The 12,516-nt window shown below is 50.9% G+C and overlaps 1 long non-coding RNA gene across 1 annotated transcript; it reads right to left on the bottom strand.

The window, feature by feature from the left end:
• Nucleotides 1-3,913: 3,913 nt before the first annotated feature.
• LOC132386886 (uncharacterized) lies at nucleotides 3,914-11,300 on the bottom strand. Its single transcript, XR_009509698.1, has 4 exons — nucleotides 11,063-11,300; nucleotides 10,737-10,907; nucleotides 10,270-10,437; nucleotides 3,914-10,105 (listed from the first exon to the last, which is right to left on the bottom strand). It is a non-coding gene; the product is annotated as an uncharacterized LOC132386886 (long non-coding RNA).
• Nucleotides 11,301-12,516: the final 1,216 nt, after the last annotated feature.

The raw sequence follows: 12,516 nt of genomic DNA, 5'->3' as shown, positions 1-12,516 counted from the left end.
ACAATCTCTCCGCTGTTTCTTCCCTTTCAGCAGCTGAGTTACTATCACACTCTCCTTGTGATAATCTAATCACAGTCTACCGATATACAATCTCTCCGCTGTTTCTTCCCTTTCAGCAGCTGTTACCATCACTCTCTCCGTGTGATAATCTAATCACAGTCTACCGATAGACAATCTCTCCGCTGTTTCTTCCCTTTCAGCAGCTGAGTTACTATCACACTCTCCGTGTGATACTCTAATCACAGTCTACCGATAGACAATCTCTCCGCTGTTTCTTCCCTTTCAGCAGCTGAGTTACCATCACTCTCTCCGTGTGATAATCTAATCACAGTCTACCGATAGACAATCTCTCCGCTGTTTCTTCCCTTTCAGCAGCTGTGTTACCATCACTCTCTCCGTGTGATAATCTACTCACAGTCTACCGATAGACAATCTCTCCGCTGTTTCTTCCCTTTCAGCAGCTGTCTAACTATCACTTTCTCCGTGTGATACTCTAATCACAGTCTACCGATAGACAATCTCTCCGCTGTTTCTTCCCTTTCTGCAGCTGTTTTACTATCACTCTCTCCGTGTGATACTCTAATCACAGTCTACCGATAGACAATCTTTCCGCTGTTTCTTCCCTTTCAGCAGCTGTGTTACTATCACTCTCTCTGTGTGATACTCTAATCACAGTCTCCCGATAGACAATCTCTCCGCTGTTCCTTCCCTTTCTGCAGCTGTGTTACCATCACTCTCTCCCTGTGATACTCTAATCACAGTCTCCCGATAGACAATCTCTCCGCTGTTTCTTCCCTTTCAGCAGCTGTGTTACTATCACTCTCTCTGTGTGATACTCTAATCACAGTCTACCGATAGACAATCTCTCCGCTGTTTCTTCCCTTTCAGCAGCTGTGTTACCATCACTCTCTCCGTGTGATACTCTACTCACAGTCTACCGATAGACAATCTCTCCGCTGTTCCTTCCCTTTCTGCAGCTGTGTTACCATCACTCTCTCCCTGTGATACTCTAATCACAGTCTCCCGATAGACAATCTCTCCGCTGTTTCTTCCCTTTCAGCAGCTGTGTTACTATCACTTTCTCCGTGTGATACTCTAATCACAGTCTCCCGATAGACAACCTCTCCGCTGTTTCTTCCCTTTCAGCAGCTGTGTTACTATCACTCTCTCCGTGTGATACTCTACTCACAGTCTACCGATAGACAATCTCTCCGCTGTTTCTTCCCTTTCTGCAGCTGTTTTACTATCACTCTCTCCGTGTGATACTCTAATCACAGTCTACCGATAGACAATCTTTCCGCTGTTTCTTCCCTTTCAGCAGCTGTGTTACTATCACTCTCTCTGTGTGATACTCTAATCACAGTCTCCCGATAGACAATCTCTCCGCTGTTCCTTCCCTTTCTGCAGCTGTGTTACCATCACTCTCTCCCTGTGATACTCTAATCACAGTCTCCCGATAGACAATCTCTCCGCTGTTTCTTCCCTTTCAGCAGCTGTGTTACTATCACTCTCTCTGTGTGATACTCTAATCACAGTCTACCGATAGACAATCTCTCCGCTGTTTCTTCCCTTTCAGCAGCTGTGTTACCATCACTCTCTCCGTGTGATACTCTACTCACAGTCTACCGATAGACAATCTCTCCGCTGTTCCTTCCCTTTCTGCAGCTGTGTTACCATCACTCTCTCCCTGTGATACTCTAATCACAGTCTCCCGATAGACAATCTCTCCGCTGTTTCTTCCCTTTCAGCAGCTGTGTTACTATCACTTTCTCCGTGTGATACTCTAATCACAGTCTCCCGATAGACAACCTCTCCGCTGTTTCTTCCCTTTCAGCAGCTGTGTTACTATCACTCTCTCCGTGTGATACTCTACTCACAGTCTACCGATAGACAATCTCTCCGCTGTTCCTTCCCTTTCTGCAGCTGTTTTACTATCACTCTCTCCGTGTGATACTCTAATCACAGTCTACCGATAGACAATCTCTCCGCTGTTCCTTCCCTTTCTGCAGCTGTTTTACTATCACTCTCTCCGTGTGATACTCTAATCACAGTCTACCGATAGACAATCTCTCCGCTGTTCCTTCCCTTTCTGCAGCTGTGTTACTATCACTCTCTCCGTGTGATACTCTACTCACAGTCTACCGATAGACAACCTCTCCGCTGTTTCGTCCCTTTCTGCAGCTGTTTTACTATCACTCTCTCCGTGTGTTTCAACGACACTCCCTTTACTCTCTTTTACCCGACTCTGTCAGTTTTGAAACATCTGGACCCGGGTAAGTACAGAAGCTATTCCCGTCCTTCTGTTTGTCAAGTCTCTGTGATAGTTTGGAGTGATTCACACAAAGTAACAATCACGCCAGTTTATTGAGCGTTTCCCGAATTTCCTACCTAAACTGTATAAAGTATGTTACCTTCCTTAATTTTGCAATTTCAGGGTTACCAGGCTGATAGTAGTCTGAATTCATGACCTACTCATTTTGTAAAACTGTTTGATTAGAAATTTCCGCTGAATTGCAATTGTAGCGGGCGTTATCTACATAGATGGCCATTCAATGTAAGCACTTACTTCATTCCATTCTTCAGTTCCTTTCTGAATTTCCTCTGTGTCAGTGTGTAGATACACGTATTGGTGCACATATTCAGAATTTGCAACATGAACCCAAGTTGTTGTAGTGTATATACCGGGGAATTCAAATATCTGTCCTGATACAAATAGTTTTCCGTTTGCTATTTCAAGGAATGACCTGCATAGGGTATCCAAAATAAAATGAATTTAGCTGATACAGCAAACAACAAAATCATCGATTTTCTGCGGTTTTCTCTCTCGGTATCCTGCTGATTTTCACTGCTGTTCCGAAGACCTCTGCGGACTCTATTTGCCACAATGATAGGTCTCACTGTTAACGCATTGAACACCAGAATTAAGCCGATAGGTAGCAACAGTGTTAAAATGCGGTCCAACACTTCGTATCCTCTCCACACGGGGGCGCACCGCCACGGCGTGTTGTCAGTGATGACGTAAGGTTCAACAGCAAAGTTAAACGGGACACATCGCCCGCAGCTCACTATAACAACGGTCACCATGACGACTCTTGCTGTTCTCTCAGTGCAGTATCGTTCCCGAGGCTTCCGGTTTATCGCGATGACACGATCGAAGGTAAAACTGACCGTAAACCAAACAGAACAGTCCCCGGTGACAACGTGAAATACAAGAGCCAGAGGGCATACAGGAGTGAGGAGCAGGGATCTGGAATAAATGCAGATTTTGTTGGTCTGATCCACCAATGCGAAACCGAGAACCACCATCAGATCCGCTGTCGCCATTCCAGCCAGGTAACGGGTGATGCATTTGGAGAGTCCGCATTTTCCCCCGGGATAGGATCACGATCGCCGTTAAATTGACTGTAAGAAGTTTTCAGGAATAAAAAAGCATCAACACAGAATTATCTTTAGTTGCAACTGTCTGAATACCCACCATTCTTCCAAAGCTATGCAGGGGTTGTGATGGAAAATAACTGGTTCTTTGAGTCTCAACATAGAGGCCTGGACACACACAGTTTTAATAATAAGGAATTTATTTACAAGGGGAAGTCGGGTCAAGACAAGCACAGGAAGCGGTGTGGGAACGGGGTACGGTTACACAAAGAACAAGGGAAAAACACTACGACAGCTATCCCCCTTGAACTTGGATAGCCGCGGCTCCCTTACCAGGACAAACGATAGACCTTCCCAAACATAAATCAATGCACTTAACTGCAATGAGGATGTCTGTAAGAGGGGGCGAACCAAGGACAAGTCTCACCTTGTATAGCATGGGGCTGGGCGAGATAATCCAATTAAGGTGACCAATAATTCAGGTGTGCATTGATTAGTTGGGAGGGACCAAATGTTGATGGGCATGTGGTGTGTCCTCCGAACAGCCAGGTGGCAGTGCACTAAATGTTGATTGGCATGTGGTGTGTCCTCCGACCCGCCAGGTGGAAGTGCACCAAATGTTGATGGGCATGTGGTGTGTCCTCCGAACAGCCAGGTGGCAGTGCACCAAATGTTGATTGGCATGTGGTGTGTCCTCCGAACAGCCAGGTGGCAGTGCCCCAAATGTTGATTGGCATGTGGTGTGTCCTCCGACCCGCCAGGTGGCAGTGCACCAAATGGTGATTGGCATGTGGTGTGTCCTCCGACCAGCCAGGTGGCAGTGCACCAAATGTTGATTGGCATGTGGTGTGTTCTCCGACCCGCCAGGTGACAGTGCACCAAATGTTGATTGGCATGTGGAGTGTCCTCCGAACAGCCAGGTGGCAGTGCACCAAATGTTGATTGGCATGTGGTGTGTCCTCCGAAAAGCCAGGTGGCAGTGCATCTGTCATGTGGCCGGTATCTCTCGATATAGCAGGGCAGAGTTTCTTTTTGGAAATAATTAAAAACGGAAATCCATAATGTCCCGGCTTCATCGGTGCACCCCGGCTGGAGGGACAGCAACGTACCGGAGTTGCCGACCTTCCGACAGTTTGGTGCGGGGCATCTGATTACCACGAAGCACGTACCGCTGAACGGTAGATCGCTTCATAATTAACACCATTTCAATTATCAGAGATGAAACAGCGGAAGGGTTAAATTGAAGTGAAATTAATGAGGTCCAAAGCACAAGTTACAATTTAGTGCTAATGCAAGAACTGACCTGCGTGTCGATTTTCGACTGGAAGGTCATTTGAAAAAAGCTGCCGACCTGGAAAAAGCGACCACTGTCGCTTCAGAAAGCCGAGCAAGATCAGTCTATGAAGCTATGGCCATATCGGCAACAACGTATTTGACAAAAGAGAAAAAAAATCACCGTATCGGAAAAATAAGGACACCGAAACTGAGGGTAGCATTCGTGCTGATAAAATTCCGAACAGCGCAGCGAAACAAAAAGCAGGACGACGGCACCCGATATTTAGTGAGCAACTCCAGTATCTAACCAGGGACACCGATCGCTACAATTGCAGGATAGAAAATGCTCGGGTTGTAGTAAATCGCTGCCTATTCTATATTCCGTCACAAGCAGCGTTCAGTTGTCCGGAACGCTCCAACTGCTCATATTGACCGGTGATCGGTTTTACAGAGTTATAAGCAACAGAGAGCAATTCCACTGAGGTAATTATTCTGATTATGACGTCAGTCACATTCTGACCCCGGGAGTGTGTGAGGGGACGGTGTGGAGGGAGATTCCCCCTGTGTCTGACCCCGGGAGTGTGTGAGGGGACGGTGTGGAGGGAGATTCCCTCTGTGTCTGACCCCGGGAGTGTGTGATGGGACGGAGTGGAGGGAGATTCACTCTGTGTCTGACCCCGGGAGTGTGTGATGGGACGGAGTGGAGGGAGATTCCCTCTGTGTCTGACCCCGGGAGTGTGTGATGGGACGGAGTGGAGGGAGATTCCCTCTGTTTCTGACCCCAGGAGTGTGTGATGGGACGGAGTGGAGGGAGATTCACTCTGTGTCTGACCCCAGGAGTGTGTGATGGGACGGAGTGGAGGGAGATTCCCCCTGTGTCTGACCCCGGGAGTGTGTGATGGGACAGTGTGGAGGGAGATTCACTCTGTGTCTGACCCCGGGAGTGTGTGATGGGACGGTGTGGAGGGAGATTCACTCTGTGTCTGACCCCGGGAGTGTGTGATGGGACGGTGTGGAGGGAGATTCCCTCTGTGTCTGACCCCGTGAGTGTGTGATGGGACGGTGTGGAGGGAGATTCACTCTGTGTCTGGTCCCGGGAGTGTGTGATGGGACGGTGTGCAGGGAGATTCCCTCTGTGTCTGACCCCGTGAGTGTGTGATGGGACGGTGTGGAGGGAGATTCACTCTGTGTCTGACCCCGGGAGTGTGTGATGGGACGGTGTGGAGGGAGATTCACTCTGTGTCTGACCCCGTGAGTGTGTGATGGGACGGTGTGGAGGGAGATTCACTCGGTGTCTGGTCCCGGGAGTGTGGGATGGGACGGTGTGGAGGGAGATTCACTCTGTGCCTGACCCCGGGAGTGTGTGATGGGACGGTGTGGAGGGAGATTCACACTGTGTCTGACCACGGGAGTGTGTGATGGGACGGTGTGGAGGGAGATTCACTCTGTGTCTGACCCCGGGAGTGGGTGATGGGACGGTGTGGAGGGAGATTCACTCTGTGTCTGACCCCGGGAGTGTGTGATGGGACGGTGTGGAGGGAGAATCACTCTGTGTCTGACCCCGGGAGTGTGTGATGGGACGGTGTGGAGGGAGATTCACTCGGTGTCTGGTCCCGGGAGTGTGGGATGGGACGGTGTGGAGGGAGATTCACTCTGTGCCTGACCCCGGGAGTGTGTGATGGGACGGTGTGGAGGGAGATTCACACTGTGTCTGACCACGGGAGTGTGTGATGGGACGGTGTGGAGGGAGATTCACTCTGTGTCTGACCCCGGGAGTGGGTGATGGGACGGTGTGGAGGGAGATTCACTCTGTGTCTGACCCCGGGAGTGGGTGATGGGACGGTGTGGAGGGAGATTCACTCTGTGTTTCACGCCGGTATTCCATTCTCCATCCGTCTGGTATTCGGGACCTCAGTGACTCACGTCTGATATTCTGGAGGATAATAACTGTCTGGGTGGTACAGGAGGGGTATAGTTAGCCATGAACGGGGTTAATTTTAGACTAGAACCTGGGCACCCAGACTCTGCCAGTCTGACCTCCCTCAGCCTTGAGCTGAGACGCTACTGTGTCAGTGTGAGGAGCTCCGACCCACTGTTGCGGTGCACAAGGTGGGGGGGGGGGGGGGGGCAGCAGAAACCTCAAACAAACTCAAGTCCGACACCAAGGCAGGAAGTTACAGCGGTTTATTGATTTCATCATGATAAATGCAAATTAAACAGTATGTGAGCTGCTGTCTTGCGGGAGTAAATAAGCTGTTGCAGCGATGTACTACATACAGAGTTAGAGACAACGACACGCAGTCGGTAAATCTGTTCCAGACTAGTTTATTCAAACTTCCTGGTGCTGGCATTTAATCCCTGGGTATTTGTGAGCCGGTGCGCCTGCGCAGAAAGTGGGTCGCCACACTGTTCCCGACTCACTCACAGTCACTCACAATTAACTAACCGGCGACAACGGGTGACCGGTAGATTAATCAGTCCCGTTCCTCCCCGTCACTCTGCATCCAATCACACTCCAGGGCCGTGTCCGGGATCGCTGCGGATCCAAGGTCATTACCGAGGTATTTGTCAATTTAACACCATTATATCGGCCAGACAGCCGAATGCCCCGTCCTCGCTCACAGTCACTCACAATTAACTGACCGGCGACAACGGGTGACCGGTAGATTAATCAGTCCCGTTCCTCACCGTCACTCTGCATCCAATCACACTCCGGGGCCGTGTCCGGGACCGCTGCGGATCCAGGGTCATTACCGAGGTATTTGTCAATTTAACATCATTATATCGGCCAGACAGCCGAATGCCCCGTCCTCAGCAGAGGGGGCAAAAGGATTCTCTCCCGGGACACCGGTGTCCCAGACTGAGCCCCGGCCCCCCGGGCTCCTCCCGTCCGGGGAATTCCCCGGGGTGGCACGCGGGAGAGTCTCGGACCCGCACATCCGGCGGAAGTGGCGCCGCCGGACAGCGGGCGGAAATACGTCACGGCGGGAGCGCTTCCGAGATCACCGAGCTCGAGACCGGAGCCGGTTCCGTTAAAACCGTTGGGAATCAGCCCCGGCGCGCGGCCATTAAAGGTAAGGGCGGGAGTTAAAGGGGAGGGGGAGGGGGAGTTCAAGGGGTGGGGGAGGGGTAGTTAAAGGGGAGGGCGGAGTGTTAAAGGGGAGGGGGGAATCGGCTCCATCCCCCGGGCGGGGATGTTGACACATTCAGATCCACACCATCAGTCCGGGTCTGGGTTCCTGTAGAGATCTCAGTTCCTTCATCCCGGTCTCACTGAACCGATTCACCACATTCAGATGTTCACAGATCCACCATCAGTCCGGGTCTGGGTTCCTGTAGAGATCTCAGTTCCTTCATCCCAGTCTCACTGAACCGATTCACCACATTCAGATGTTCACAGATCCACCATCAGTCCGGGTCTGGGTTCCTGTAGAGATCTCAGTTCCTTCATCCCGGTCTCACTGAACCGATTCACCACATTCAGATGTTCACAGATCCACCATCAGTCCGGGTCTGGGTTCCTGTAGAGATCTCAGTTCCTTCATCCCGGTCTCACTGAACCGATTCACCACATTCAGATGTTCACAGATCCACCATCAGTCCGGGTCTGGGTTCCTGTAGAGATCTCAGTTCCTTCATCCCGGTCTCACTGAACCGATTCACCACATTCAGATGTTCACAGATCCACTCTCAGTCCGGGTCTGGGTTCCTGTAGAGATCTCAGTTCCTTCATCCCGGTCTCACTGAACCGATTCCCCACATTCAGATGTTCACAGATCCACCATCAGTCCGGGTCTGGGTTCCTGTAGAGATCTCAGTTCCTTCATCCCGGTCTCACTGAACCGATTCCCCACATTCAGATGTTCACAGATCCACTCTCAGTCCGGGTCTGGGTTCCTGTAGAGATCTCAGTTCCTTCATCCCGGTCTCACTGAACCGATTCACCACATTCAGATGTTCACAGATCCACCATCAGTCCGGGTCTGGGTTCCTGTAGAGATCTCAGTTCCTTCATCCCGGTCTCACTGAACCGATTCACCACATTCAGATGTTCACAGATCCACTCTCAGTCCGGGTCTGGGTCCCTGTAGAGATCTCAGTTCCTTCATCCCGGTCTCACTGAACCGATTCACCACATTCAGATGTTCACAGATCCACCATCAGTCCGGGTCTGGGTTCCTGTAGAGATCTCAGTTCCTTCATCCCGGTCTCACTGAACCGATTCACCACATTCAGATGTTCACAGATCCACCATCAGTCCGGGTCTGGGTTCCTGCAGAGATCTCAGTTCCTTCATCCCGGTCTCACTGAACCGATTCACCACATTCAGATGTTCACAGATCCACTCTCAGTCCGGGTCTGGGTTCCTGTAGAGATCTCAGTTCCTTCATCCCGGTCTCACTGAACCGATTCCCCACATTCAGATGTTCACAGATCCACCATCAGTCCGGGTCTGGGTTCCTGTAGAGATCTCAGTTCCTTCATCCCGGTCTCACTGAACCGATTCACCACATTCAGATGTTCACAGATCCACCATCAGTCCGGGTCTGGGTTCCTGTAGAGATCTCAGTTCCTTCATCCCGGTCTCACTGAACCGATTCACCACATTCAGATGTTCACAGATCCACTCTCAGTCCGGGTCTGGGTTCCTGTAGAGATCTCAGTTCCTTCATCCCGGTCTCACTGAACCGATTCACCACATTCAGATGTTCACAGATCCACCATCAGTCCGGGTCTGGGTTCCTGTAGAGATCTCAGTTCCTTCCCCCGGTCTCACTGAACCGATTCACCACATTCAGATGTTCACAGATCCACCATCAGTCCGGGTCTGGGTTCCTGTAGAGATCTCAGTTCCTTCATCCCGGTCTCACTGAACCGATTCACCACATTCAGATGTTCACAGATCCACCATCAGTCCGGGTCTGGGTTCCTGTAGAGATCTCAGTTCCTTCATCCCGGTCTCACTGAACCGATTCACCACATTCAGATGTTCACAGATCCACCATCAGTCCGGGTCTGGGTTCCTGTAGAGATCTCAGTTCCTTCATCCCGGTCTCACTGAACCGATTCACCACATTCAGATGTTCACAGATCCACTCTCAGTCCGGGTCTGGGTTCCTGTAGAGATCTCAGTTCCTTCATCCCGGTCTCACTGAACCGATTCCCCACATTCAGATGTTCACAGATCCACCATCAGTCCGGGTCTGGGTTCCTGTAGAGATCTCAGTTCCTTCATCCCGGTCTCACTGAACCGATTCACCACATTCAGATGTTCACAGATCCACCATCAGTCCGGGTCTGGGTTCCTGTAGAGATCTCAGTTCCTTCATCCCGGTCTCACTGAACCGATTCACCACATTCAGATGTTCACAGATACACTCTCAGTCCGGGTCTGGGTTCCTGTAGAGATCTCAGTTCCTTCTCCCCGGTCTCACTGAACTGATTCCACCCCAGCCTGAAACAGATGGGAGAATGAAGATGAAATAAACAGATCACACAACAGGGTCAGTAACAGGGAACCGGGGTTAATGTTTCAACAACACTCACAGACAAATATCACCAGAAAACCCGCGGATCCGCTGACATTTTATCACATTGAACATCAACACAAACACTCACATGATCCACTTCAGACTCAGGAGGGTCTGTATGAGGCGGCGGAGAGCGGGGACAGATCGGTCTGTCAGAGAGTTCCATCCCAGGCTCAGCCCCGTCAGTGATGGGTTTGTACTGAGAGCGGAGACGAGATCCTCGGCCCCAGAATCTGTGAGACCGACTCTCTCCAGCCTGGATATGAGAGAGAGTGAGGGTGAAAGACACAGAGAGACAGGAGACGGTACAAATCCCCAGTGTTTATCAGTAACACTATTACTGATCACATTAATGTTCAGTGTCAGACACCCAGTGACTGTAAACACAATCTCCCACAGTCTGGAGATGAGAGAGAGTCAGGGTGAAGGACACAGAGAGACAGGAGACGGTACACATCCCCAGTGTTTATCAGTAACACAATTGCTGATCACATTAATGTTCAGTGTCAGACACCCAGTGACTGTAAACACAATCTCCCACAGTCTGGTACTTACCACAGTGTCTGTATTTTACACTCCGGGTTCCTCAGAGCCGCAGACACCAGTTTCACTCCTGAATCTCCCAGTTTATTATCACTCAGGTACAGCTCCGTCAGTGATGGGTTTGTACTGAGAGCGGAGGCGAGATCCTCGGCCCCAGAATCTGTGAGACCGACTCTCCACAGCCTGGAGATGAGAGAGAGTGAGGGTGAAGGACACAGAGAGACAGGAGACGGTACAAATCCCCAGTGTTTATCAGTAACACTATTACTGATCACATTAATGTTCAGTGTCAGACACCCAGTGACTGTAAACACAATCTCCCACAGTCTGGTACTTACCGCAGTTTCTGTATTTTACACTCCGTGTTCCCCAGAGCCGCAGACACCAGTTTCACTCCTGAATCTCCCAGGTCATTCACCCCAAGTCTAAACACAAACAAACAAATTGATGAACAAAGTGATACAAACCGTGGGTCTGAGGGTAATTCTCTCACGCGGATATTTCAGGAAGCATTAAACCCTTCCGTAAATCACTGATCGGAGTTCCCATCACTGTCAATGTCCCTCACTGCCCAGTTCCATGGTATTCACCCAATGTCAGTCATTTAGTCTGTTGCTGTGACCCTATGAACTCCACATATTCTGTCTCGTTCTCCGTTGGCTAGAGAAGGGTTACTGACCACAGAGTGTCAGAAGGGGCAGGGATGAAGGTGATATAGCCCCACAGTGAGGAAGCTTTGTAAATTGGGAAATGTCGATGGAAGATGGAGGAAGGGACCCCAACTGAGGGAACGGATGGAAACACACAAGAGGAAAAGGATGGGGGAAGAGTTCCCACAGGAGAAAGTGGGATGGGGAAGAGAGATCCCAAAGGTGGAAGGGGGATGGGGAAAAGAGATACAACAGGAGGAAGGGGGATGGGGAAGAGAGATCCCACAGGAGGAAGGGGGATTCGGAAGAGAAATCTCAGAGGAGGAAGGGGGATGGGGAAGAGAGTTCCCACAGGAGGAAGGAGGATGGGGAAGAGAGATCCCACAGGAGGAAGGGGATGGGGAAGAGAGATCCCACAGGAGCAAGGGGGCTGGGGAAGAGAGATCTCATTGGGGGATGGGGGAAGAGGGATCCCACAGGAGGAATGGGAATTAGAAAGAGAGTTCCCATAGGAGAAAGGCGGATGGGGAAGAGAGATCACATATTAGGAAGGAGAATGGGGAAGAGAGATCCCACAGGAGGAAGGGGGATGGGGAAGAGAGATCCCACAGGAGGAAGGGGGATTCGGAAGAGAAATCTCAGAGGAGGAAGGGGGATGGGGAAGAGAGTTCCCTCAGGAGGAAGGGGGCTGGGGATGAGAGATCCCACAGGAAGAAGGGGGATGGGGAAGGGAGATCCCACAGGTGGAAGGGGGCTGGGGAAGAGAGATCTCACTGGGGGATGGGGGATGGGGAAGAGAGATCCTACGGGAGGAAGGGGAATGAGAAAGAGAGTTCCCATAGGAGCAAGGCGGATGGAGAAGAGAGATCCCGCAGGAGGAAGAGAGATGGGGAATAGAGATCCCACAGGAGGACGGGGGATGGGGAAGAGAGATCCCACAGGAGGAAGGGGGCTGGGGAAGAGAGATCTCACTGGGGGATGGGGAAGTGAGATCCTACGGGAGGAAGGGGAATGAGAAAGAGAGTTCCCATAGGAGCAAGGCGGATGGAGAAGAGAGATCCCGCAGGAGGAAGAGAGATGGGGAATAGAGATCCCACAGGAGGACGGGGGATGGGGAAGAGAGATCCAACAGGACGGGGGAT

The sequence above is a fragment of the Hypanus sabinus genome, unplaced genomic scaffold (genome assembly GCF_030144855.1).
Source record: "Hypanus sabinus isolate sHypSab1 unplaced genomic scaffold, sHypSab1.hap1 scaffold_1361, whole genome shotgun sequence".
Classification (NCBI taxonomy): Eukaryota; Metazoa; Chordata; class Chondrichthyes; order Myliobatiformes; family Dasyatidae; genus Hypanus; species Hypanus sabinus.
This window is presented reverse-complemented; position numbering and strand designations above follow the sequence as displayed.